The 12,424-nt window shown below is 29.4% G+C and overlaps 1 long non-coding RNA gene across 1 annotated transcript; it reads left to right on the top strand.

Annotated features, from left to right (window-relative positions):
* Positions 1 to 9,893: 9,893 nt before the first annotated feature.
* LOC137828668 (uncharacterized) lies at positions 9,894 to 10,947 on the top strand. The gene is made up of 2 exons (XR_011083941.1): positions 9,894 to 10,129; positions 10,656 to 10,947. It is a non-coding gene; the product is annotated as an uncharacterized LOC137828668 (long non-coding RNA).
* Positions 10,948 to 12,424: the final 1,477 nt, after the last annotated feature.

Consider the following 12,424-nt stretch of genomic DNA (forward strand, 5'->3'; position numbering starts at 1 on the left):
CCACTTTCACCCTTCTAAATTTTTTTTCTTAATTGCTTGGTTGACTACACCTACTAAGAATTCAAACATATTAAGAACATAAAAGGTGACAAGGAGTCACCTTATCTTAGGCCTTTAAAATGTTTAAATTTCTTCGTAGGGTTCTCATTGTTTATCATTGAAATCATGGAGGACTCTAAGCACTCCATAAGCCAGCTGATCCATCTTGTATAGAAGCCTAGTCTTTCCATCATAAAATAGAGAAACTCCCACCTAACTAAATCATATGCTTTTCAGAAGTCAGCTTTGATTATAACATAACTCTTCCTTTTGCGGCTGGCCCCTCCATAATTTTATTAGCTACCAACATACCATATATAGCCCTCTACCTTATATAAACTTTGACTATGTACTACTAATGACCTTTTGTACCAGTCTTTTAGCTTATGTGCTAGGACTTTTGATATGATCTTGTACATACTTCCTAACAACGTTCATTTAGGCCTTAAGGGTTATCCGTCTTAGGTATAGTCTTAGGTATACGTGTAATCAATGATGCAATACATCCTTTTGGCCACTTTTCCATTATTGCTAAAAAGAGTTAATTATCCTCACTAAACCCTTGAAATATTTTATAACTTTTTTATGAACCTAAAGTTGGAACCATTGGACTTGGGGTTTTACTACTATCACAACTCCACATATCATCCTTAATCTTTGCATCTATAATTTTTTCTATCAACTAATATTGTCCTCTAGTGTTAGTGATTGGAAATCTATATTAACTTTTTTTTTTTTTACTATTGACACATCCTCTTACCATATTCCTTGTATGTAGACTCCACTTATCCCATTTCCAGCTCTCTTCCAGCTTATAATTGAATGGAAATACTAAGTGTTTAAATTTCCTATAGCTATTCAATTAGCTTTAGATTATTGCCAACGTAAGGATTCTTATTTGAAGTTGTTCTGTTTTAGACAAGTGAAAAGTTGTTTTCCTTTTCATCTTATTTTTCTCATCTAGCCTATTCTCCCATCTAGTTTATCTAGCTCATTGATTCCCATGATAATATTATGATTTGTTTGATGAATATTTCCAAACACTTATTTATTCTATACCTTCACAAATATTTTATTTTGTCTTTCAGATTAGATATACATGTTTCATTGTAACTCTTCCAAAGACCTATGAACACGCCTTTAAGTCTAGAATTTGATTTCCAAATATCCAAATTTCAAAATGGTTTGGATCCCCAATCCATCTAACTAGGCTACAATACAAAACTATCATATTCAGTGCATATTGCTTGATACTAATATTTTTTTTTTCAATTATACTTTTTGTTGGGCCATTTAGTCTATATGAGGTATATTTCCTTCTTATTAGTAGCGTGTCTAACATTTCTATGATCTTAATAAAATTGGTAAAACATTCTATCTCCTTCCTACTGGTATTATCATTTTTGGAACATTTTCTCTCATCTAGTTTCCTTATCGCATTAGAATGCTATCCATTAGAATTTGTTGTTTATAAACCTTTTATGTTCATTATTTCATCTCATACTTTCTTTTTGCCATTATAATTGCTTGGAGAGTAAACATTAACTATTATTATGAGTACACCTTCCTCCTCCCACCTCCTGTAATGACTATATATCATTAAGGTTGTGTTTGGATTAGGAAAGGGATGCGTGAGAATTTGAGGGAGTGAATGTGTGAGTATTTGGGAGGAAAATGTGAAGAAAATGATGTTGTTTGGATTGAGATATGATGGAGTGAATTTGTGGAGAAAAATTATTGTAGTCTGTGAATGATGTGATGGATGAGAGTTTTTAATTTTTTAAAATGTTAAAAATGAACATTTACAATTTTTAAAAATAATTAAAAAATAAAATAAGTTACATTTTTTTTGTATAAATTTTAGTTAATTATATATTTTTATAAACTTACAAAATAAATTTCATACCGTAACAATTCCTTATTTTGTCTCTTGTGTCATTTTAAAATATATTTATTAATATAGTGTTTAAAAAGTAAGCTATTAGTATAACAGTGTTTTAGAAACAAGTAAAAAAATTATAATATTTAAATAATTAACTATATGGATAATTGATTATATATATATATATATACTTGTAATTTATTATAAGTGGAGTCAAATGTTCTTATGAAAAATTTATTGAAAATAATTTTAATATAATTAATGTTATTTAGATGTAAAAAATAATTTTTACATTAAAAAAAACACCATACATCATGTTGATAGTATAAAAATTATTAAAAATAATCATAAATTACAGTTTTTTTAATAAAATATTTTATTTAAAAAATGATTAAATTATATTGAAGTTCATCTAACATATTTTATTAAAAATAATATCAAGAAAATAAGTTTTACCACACTAATAATATATATATTAATTATACTAACAGCGTAAAGTATTGATCTTATATATTATGAGCACGCTTTCTAAAAAGCACGAAGAATTTGATTAATATTTATTTTTTAATGTTCTAATGCTTTGCATATTTAAAGTTGTGTTCGACAGATTTTTCTTACTTCTCATTTCTCTAATAAGGATGATCTTCTTTCTTTTATTAAGAGTGATGATAGTCCTTTGGTTAAATGGATTAAACTTGCTATCGTAACTTTTTCTATTTGGATGATATGACGTATGAGAAATTATGCTAGATTTCAGGATAAGATTGAGGTTTCTAGGGCTATTTTGGTAATTAAAGATTTAACTTATCTAGTGGAAAATTCGTCTAAAGCTTCAATGAAGAATGATATGTTGGATTTCAACGTGATTAAATATTTTGGTATTAATACTCGTAGTGGTAAAGTTATTTGTCCTTTTCCTGTCAGATGGAAGTTTCTTTCACCAGGATGTGTTAAAATTAACATTGATGGGGCTATTAGGGGTATCCTGGTCTTGCTACTTGTGGGGGTATTTTTCGTGGGAGTGTGGGGGAGTTTATTGTATCTTTCTCTGCATTTCTTGAAGTTCAGACTACTATGATTGCTGAGTTTTATGGAGTTATACATGTTATGAGAAACTCAAAAGATGGGGCATACTAATGTCTAACTTGAATGTGCTTATGCCTTTGTTTGTGTTGTGTTTATTGTTAGGACTAATGTTCTGTGGATGCTCGTAATCGATGAAATACTTGTCTTAATTACTGTGGGAAAATCAGGTTTAGGGTTACTCATTTTTCGTGAAGGAAATGCATGTGCTAATAAGTTGAGTAATTTAGGATTTATTCATAGATAACCATTTCATTGGTATAGTAGACTTTCATCTAGTGTGTTCTTAGAACTTTATAAATAGGTATAGTCTACCTATGTATAATTTTTGTTAGCATATGAGTTTTGGTGTATTCCCCTCATATTTTTGTATTTTTTTAATACTATTTTTTTCATGTGATGACATATGATTGTTGTTGCTTGAGGTGTCAACCTAACTGATATGTCAAGTTGCATAATGATGTCTAATATGAAAACTTTTATAAAAAAATATATAAGTATTTATTATATTAATCTATCTGAAACATGATAAACTTAGCAATATATTGGCATTATATTCTCCTTTTCTGATTGGATTTTGTCACCTATAACCTGTGTTAGTATGGTAACAAGGTAAGTGCATAAGTTTGTAAGTTTTTTTCATAATCTAATGAAAGTAATTTAAAAGAGTCATTACAATCTTCTATACATACTGTAAGTAAGGTTGGATATTGCAATAAATTGGCATCAATTACTCAAGGTCAAGGGTATAGGTTGTTTTGTCTCTTTGAATTAGTTTGATTGGTGGGGAAGGTTGTTTTCTTGGTGCAGGTTAAGATGGTGGGGAGCAGGGAATCTATCCTGTAAAAGAAGCACGAAGTGAACAAAGATCGTGGAAGGAGGCTGGAAGATTTTATGCATCCAGCGTAAAAGAGTGCCTTCAATTAGTGGGATGTTTGTGGAATTGTTTTTGCAGATAAAACTGGATGCAGATTTAAGTAGAAGTTCAAAAGAATAATAATTATGTTACTGATGTAGAATCACAAAGGTTATTCGTATATGCAAGCTTTGAAGGTTTTGTGGCATTTTAGTACTGGCAAAATGTTGATTCTTTAGGAGGGTTTGGACTACTTGAAGCGTTAGACTTTCTGTGTGCATTGTAGCAGCCAATTTAAGATGCTTATAATAGGATGCTGATTTTTTGGTGTGCAGTTTTGAGTTTGGTGATGTAGCTCAGTGACAAACTTCTTAAGCAGCTTTTTGGCTTTGAGTAGTGAGCCTTGAAATTTGCAGAAAAGCTTCATAGTTGGGGTATAAAATATCCCTTTTTCACGAGAATTTAAAGCTGGATGGCATAGGAAGAAGGAGTGCATTTTAAGCAAATGTTGGGCAACTGTATTCATCTTGAAGGGAGATTTGAGGGCATATGTTTGAGGGGAGTTAGCATTGATTCTTCAAGAGTTTGTTCTCTTTTGGAAGCCTAGACTTGTATTGTTAAGTTTGGGAGTTAAAATGTATAAGGGTTGGGACACCCCTGAAGTATCCTCAATTTAATTTAATTAAATCTTTGCTAAAAAAAACTTAGCAATATAATTTTTATTCAAAAGAAAATAATATTATATATATAAACTTATAATCATAAATTTTAAAAATTATTTTAATATTATTATTTGTAAATAAATTTTAGGCTAACAAAAACAAATTTATAGTGTTAAAGTAATATATATACTCACCCATACAAAACAGTTTACAAATGGTAGTTGCAAAAAAGCAAAGACAGTCAGATAAAATCCAGTTATCTATATGGTTTTCATCATATGAGAGAGAAAGCCATTTTAAAAGATCATCCCTCTTCCACACCCTCACTTTCCCTCAATCACTCTAATCTAAACAACTTTCACCCACTCTCTTCTTTCTTCTTATACAATACACACATTTAAGCAAACACATCCTTAGTCATAATTACATCTTCACACGTAAACACAGATTTTGCCTCATATACTTAGTATACTCCCTCATCCATTTTACGCAAGATTATGTCTCCATTCTATTTCCGAGTCTCACTTTTTAATATAAAATAAAATTCCATAAATTTATACAATCAAATACTTCTATATTTTTAGAATTATAATTTATTTTCAAATTCTTTACCTAATTAATATATTTTGGCATAAAATATTTTTAATTTTTATATAAAAATATTATTGTCTAAAAGTTATTATTCATGCGTATTGTGAAGAATTTAGTGAGATTTCTTTGTCTTTTTAAGACTCAATTGTCAGATGTTTACAATTTGAGGGAACAAAATGACTATTTATCCTTCAAATTAATATATTTGTTTTGCTTACAGAAAATACAAAATTAATAAGTTGTTATTAATATTATGGAAATGTCCAAGGCCAAAACCATTCAGATTTTCTTGAAATATGGCATGAAGATAAGGATTTTGGTAACCTTATTAAAAGTAAATGGGAAAACTTCCTAGCGTTGGGAAACAACATACAAAAGCTAAAGGATAAATTAAAAATGCTACAGGGGATTTGAAAGTTTGGAACAAAGAGGTTTTTGGATACACGGATAGGCTCAAGCTAGAATTGTTAAATGAAATACAGGTGTTAGACCAGTTGGATGATGTTGATAACCTTGAAAAGAACAAGATCTGGGATCGAAGGGAGCTCTTGAGCCAATTACAAGTTATAAATATGAGAAACGAATCTCTCTTACAATAAAAATCAAGGGCATTGTGGTTTAAACAGGGAGACTCCAACTCCGAATACTTCCATGCGTCTATTATATGGAGGAGGATGAAAAATGAGATTGAAGGAGTGTATAGTCACAATCTAGATACTTGGGTGGAAGAACCTAACCTCATGAAGGAAATTATCAAAGAATTCTTAAAAAATAAGATGTTAGTTGTTGAGAGTGTTGGTGTTAGGTTGGGTAATGTCACTTTTTAAAACAATTTTGTCCCAAGATAATATGTTGTTGATTGCACCTTTTGAGGATATTGAAATTAAGGAAGCTATTTGGGAATGCGAAAGCAGCAAGAGCCCGGGCCCTGATGGAGTTTCTTTCAGCTTTATTAAGAAACATTGAGAAATTTTAAAGATTGATGTGTTCGAAGCTATAAAAACTTTCCACAATGAAGGGATGATTCCAAAGGGGTGTAATGCTTCATCCATCACATTGATCCCAAAATATAAGAATCCTCAATCCTTAGAAGAGTATAAACCCATCTCACTTGTAGGTTGTTTATACAAAACATTGGCTGAAGTGCTCTCCATAAGGATTAAGAAAGTTATGAAGAAGGTGATTGATGGGTCACAATCGACTTTTTTAGAAAATAGATGATTATTAGACAGTGTCCTTGTTGTTATCGAGGTAGTGGACGAATTGAAAAGAAAAAGAAAGAGTGGGGTGATTGTTAAGTTGGACTTTGAAAAGGCACATCATTCAGTGAGTTGGGAGTTCTTGTTCTACATGTTGTAGAGATTAGGGTTTTGTGAAAAATGGATTAAAACACGCCTTGAATCTACTATTATCCATGTTCTAGTTAATGGTAGCCCAACAAAAGAATTTAAACTTTCTAAAGGCCTTAGGCAGGGGGACTTGATTGCATCTTTCTTGTTTTTAAGTGTGGCTCAAGCTCTGTATGGGTTAGTAAATCAGACAAAGAGTAAGAACTAGGTTTCAGGTATAAAAGTCGAGAACAATAATGTAAATGTGGATTTACTCCAGTTCGTTGATGACATTTTTTTTGTCTATGAATCCAGTATGCAAAATATAATTACTATTAAGGCTATGCTAAAATATTTTGAATTAAGTCATGGCCTTTGAGTAAACTTTCACAAAAGTAAAATTGGTGCAGTCGGTGTTGATGGTAATTTGATAAGAATGTATTCAAATATTTTCTACTACAACTTAATGGAATTATCCTTCACTTACTTAGGTCTGCCGATAGGAGGTAATCCATGTAGATGCTCCTTTTGGGAGCTCGTATTATCAAAGATTAAAAAGAAGTTATATGTGTGGGAAGGAAGAAATCTATCATTCACGGGACGAGTGTGCCTTATAAAATCTGTAGTTAATGTCATACCTTTGTTCTACCTATCATTTTTTAAGGCACCGGTTGGTGTTTGCAAGGAAATCACAAAGTTACAAAGAATTTTTCTGTGGGGGTGGGGGAAGAAGGAAAGAAAATTGCTTGGATTAGTTGGGAAAACATATGTAAATCGAAAGCGGAGGGTGGCCTTGCCATTAGAAGTATAAATTTGTTTAATAAGGCACTCCTGACAAAATGAAAATGGAGAATGATGTCCCCTAAGGTTGGCCTTTGGAAGGATGTTCTAGAATCAAAGTATGGATCATGGAGGAGGGTAAATCTAATAACACCAGATCAGAATAAGTACAAATATAGATGGTGGACTGATTTATGTAAGGTATGTAACACCGATCAAGGAACTAATTTGTTTGACTCAAATGTGGTTTGGCAAGTGGGGTATGGGTCAAAATTTAAATTCTGGGAAGACGAGTGGTTGCACAATTCTCAGCTAAAAAAGGAGTATCCTAGAATCTATAATAATTCTCTGATCAAAGGCAAACCAATTGATAGATTCAGAAGTTGGTCTAGGGAAGGTTGGAATTGGGCTTTCAGTTGGAGAAAGGATTGATTTGAATGAGAAAGACCTATGCTAGAAGATTTTATGGTTTGTATATCACAATCATTTTTACATTTAGATAAGGAAGATAAATGGTTATGGAGTGACCCCCCATCTTATAGCTTTTCAGTAAAGTCTGCATATACAAAGTTAGCTAATCGTGATGCAGGGGTACATCTAAATCATTTTTTGTGTTGTGGAGCTTAAAGGTTACTCCCTCGGCACAATTCTTTGTTTGGAGGGCTTTTTCAAATAAGGTAGCAACCAAAAAGAATTTGTTGAAAAAGGGGAATTATCTTGAGGGACACATTGTGTACCTTATGTGGGAGGGAGGAGGAGACAACTTCACACAGTCTTATTACATGTATTGTGTCAAATGCAGTTTGGAATTTGTGCAACAGTTGACTTGGTATTATTAGTTCAGTGAACCACAATGTCCTGATTAATCATTTTGAACAATTCTACTATTCATTTTTCAATAATTAGGGTAATAGTTTATGAAAAAGTCTTTGGGTCTCGGTGATGTGGAGTATTTGGAAGCATAGAAATAGGTCTATTTTTAATCAAGCAAAGGTTGAAGCATAGGAAATTCTTTCCATGGCTCAAGTCCAGTCTCGGGCTTGGATGAAACATAAAGTAAGGAAGGTCATTTTCTCTTTTTCTGACTGGTTGGTGTCTCCCTTAATTTGCATTAACATGGCAACTAAATAAATATGCTCGCATAAAATTTACTCATTTGTATTTGCGTGTCTGAATGGCTATAATGTATGCTCGTTGTCTCAATGCATTAACTCGGGCGTAAATACGTTACTAGGTTTTTATGCATTCCAAGGGTTTATTTTCCATTTTCTTGTGATGGCTGAGAGGCGTGGAAGGTTTTTGTTCTATGTGCAGGTTGTGGTGTAGCATCATTGGGTGTGTTAGAGCTTCCTGTGATGGCGGCACGGTTGTGGAAAACAAATATCATTTGGTTAAAAAAGGATGCAACGAAAAGATGCCAAAGATGGTGTATGAGAGAATAGAAAGACTATGGGATCTGCAACTTATGATGGAAGCAAGAAGACAAAAGTAGAGTAAAGCTTTTTCTAACAAGTGTAGAATGAGATACCTTTTGAAGCAAAATAGTTGATGCCGATGTAAGGGAAAGTAATGCAGATTGTCTTATCAACTTTGAAGGGATATTTGACCATCACTAGAGGTCTTTATGAGATTGTTTTTGGGAGTGTATTTGTGAGGAAAACGGTTTAAAGTATAATGTGTTGGAACTATGCATATTTGTTGCATAATATATTTTATATTGTTTTTTCTATAGTGCTGGAAAATGCCGAGTTGCCTCTCTGAAAAACATTGGTTCTTATAAGTTTTCATGTTGTTGAGATGATTTTGGATGTTTTCTTGTGTTTTTTTAATAATTGTATAAAGGTTGGGACACCCCTAAAGTGTTTCCTTTAATTAATTTAATATTTACTGAAAAAAAAGGAAAATGTCCAAGGCTTGCAAGTAGAAAAGGAGGTGCACAACTTTTGTTGCTTTATAAAGTTTGTTATGTTCTTCAGCATATTATTTCTTATAGATAAAATTATCTATATCCAATGTTATTAAGCTTGAAATTAATTAATTTATTCTCTTACTAATTGACTTAGACTCCTTAATTACATAATTGTTTCAAGCTTTGGTATAAGTCAAAAAAAATTTGCTTCGAAATTCATGTTAGTTGTTTGAATCTATGATTTTAACAATGCTTTCTTCTACTAGCATCCTATCAAATTCAGAGGTAATTGTATAACCAATGTTCTGTATGGGAAGGACACAAAGTAATGACAAAATGGTCACTAAGCAAGAAAACATACACATTGCATTTTTTATATATGAAATAGAAAATAGATTAGAACTTTCAATATCTTCTGTTAAATTTAGAGCATTGAAGAACCTATGTCATTGTTTGTTTCTAAAAAGGAGAAAATGTTTTAGTTTTTTTCTTTGAGAAAGTTAGGTTTACAAAATAGATATCTTCTCAGTTGGACACATGACATATTGATTAATCACACTTCAAACTGGAGTTGGACCACGAAAGGTGGAAGAAAACAAGTATTTTAAATTAATAACCAGTTCTTTTCCATATTCTTCTCTTAAAGTTACAAATATTCTAACTAATAACAACCCCAAATTTTAGCAACAGATGTTGACTCTCTTTGCGGTTCATAAACCATTTACACAACTATATATACTCATCTATCTTCCAAAACTAAGGTAAGGGAAGGAGGAAAACAAAACCACCAACAACAACAGAAAAAAATAACTAAAATGGCAAACAAATACGTTGCATTGTTGTTGGTGGTGTGCCTCATAGCTACTGTAACGGTTGATGCTCAAGAATCTCTAACTCCATGCTTGGACCATTGTATCGCAGATAACTGCGGCGTACACCCTTCATACTTTTGTGTGATCCTTTGTAATTTTGGTTGTTCAGCCGCAGGATTGTCAAACGGTAAGTTAATTTATTTACGTATATGTGTGATTTTTGTTTTGTATGTTATGTGGAATATTGGAATAAAAAAATTTAATAAAGTTCAAGTTGTTTTAATCAATCAACAATATTGAATATAAAGAAATTTATTTTTTCTTCATCTTATGGTTTAGATTTCAGTATCAACAACAAAAAATTTATGGGAAAAAAGGCATTATATTATGGATGACATTTTTTTTTCCTTAAGGTAGAATTATTTAAAAAGTTGTCATTAAATTTTGAATGAAGATATAAATATTACATAGAGTATTAATATTGTGATTCATTTTATTTCTTTATTTATTATTAGTGTATTTTAGTGTATGTAGTAATATGTAAGAGAATTATTTATTTTACATGATTAAAAATAAAATAAATAAATAAAGCTATTTTCATTTAGAATAGTTATTGTAGTTTGTAGACATGAAGAGATTGATTTTGTTTGTGTATGTGAATTTTATAAATATTTATTGTTTTTGAGTTTGTGATTTTAAAATGTACCATGCAGAAAATAAGATACAAGCACATGGAGTGAGGGCAGAAGCACCAACATCATCATGGGCAGAAGCACCCCAATTTTCAAGGAAGATTCAAGCCTAGTTGGGGAAAGACTATAAAGAAGAAATGCAAAACTTTCACATCAGAACTTTGTAACATAAGTTGGGCAAAACAGAGTTACTGAGGCTTTCTCATTAACAAAAGGACATAATATTGTTATGCATGTCCTTATCTTCCTTTCCTCCAATTATTAATTATCATTAAATTAAATATTATCCATTTCTTTTCTTTTCTTTTATCAATTCCACTTATCAATATTAACTAAACATAAGTGTCACATTATTTTATTATTATTATTATTATTATTTATATTAATATTATTATTGTTAATATTATTATCAATATTAATATTATTATTTATTATTGTTAATAAAAATAATAATAATGATAATATTATTTTTATTAATAATATTATTATTAATTTTATTACTATTATTATTATTGAAATTATTATGATTGTTAATATTATTACTACTAATAATAATATTATTATTAATATAAAAATATTAATATTATTATTATTAATAATTAAATTTTTTATAATAACAATATTGATATTATCAATAATAATAATAATTATAATAATAATAATAATAATAATCGTATTATTAATAATAGTAATCTAATGAATTATTTTTTTGTCTGATGTAGTATGTAGTAGTTATAGGTGGACTACGATTTACTTTTGCAACATATTCTTAATTACATTTATAAAATTAATAATGATAAATAATAATAATAAAAAATAATAATAATAATAATATTGATATATATTATCTAAGAATTTTTTATTACGTATAACTGATTTTTTCAGTGAACTATTTGCATTATCAATCTATATTTCATTTAAATTGAATAAAACACTATTATTATTATTATTATACACATTGACATACACGTCTACTTACAGACGTATTTATAATTATACCCATACACATTCATATGTTATATATATATAACCGTTGAAATACTTCTAGATTGTATTTTGAGGGTCTAAGTGAAAGGTACATAAGAAATGGTGCATGTGCCTAAATTTCTATTTAGCACCATTATATTTTTATTTCTCTATCTAACATTTATCTTTGTGTTTTTATTTTTCTATCTAACATCCTTTTGTTTTTATTTTTTTATATAGCATCTTTTCATTTTTAATTTCACTATTTAACACCATTTCAAAAATAAATAAATAAATAATAAATTATTATTTTTATAATTTTAATTTTGAATGTATTAAAAAGAATATTTTTTAATGTTTAAAGTAGTTAGAAATATAATTAATAAATAAAGAAATTATTTTTTACAAAATAAAAATAAAAAAGTAATAAATTTAAAATGTTTAGCTTAAAATTATTTTTTTTAAGAATGAAAAAAATAAAAAATTAAATCCTACAACAACATAAAAGTTGAATCTATAAATATAAATTAGTATTTTTTATTATTATTATTGATGATGTAATCATGTTAATTTCAAGTAAAAAATACCGGACATAATTATAAAAAAACCAAAGTCAATTAGTATTAATTAATTGTGGACACACAAATAATATTGAAGTGTCTACCTTAAATGCAAAATCTTTAAAAAAAAACTAATGCAAATGTTTCACTTAATTCCTAAAATTGAGAAGAAAAAAATGCAAAAATAAATAAGTCTAGAAAATAAAAACAACAACAACAAGAAAATAAAACATAAATAAATAAAGAATGACAGAAAAAAATTAA

This window comes from Phaseolus vulgaris, chromosome 7 (genome assembly GCF_051622355.1).
Source record: "Phaseolus vulgaris cultivar YP4 chromosome 7, ASM5162235v1, whole genome shotgun sequence".
In the NCBI taxonomy this organism is placed as follows: Eukaryota; Viridiplantae; Streptophyta; class Magnoliopsida; order Fabales; family Fabaceae; genus Phaseolus; species Phaseolus vulgaris.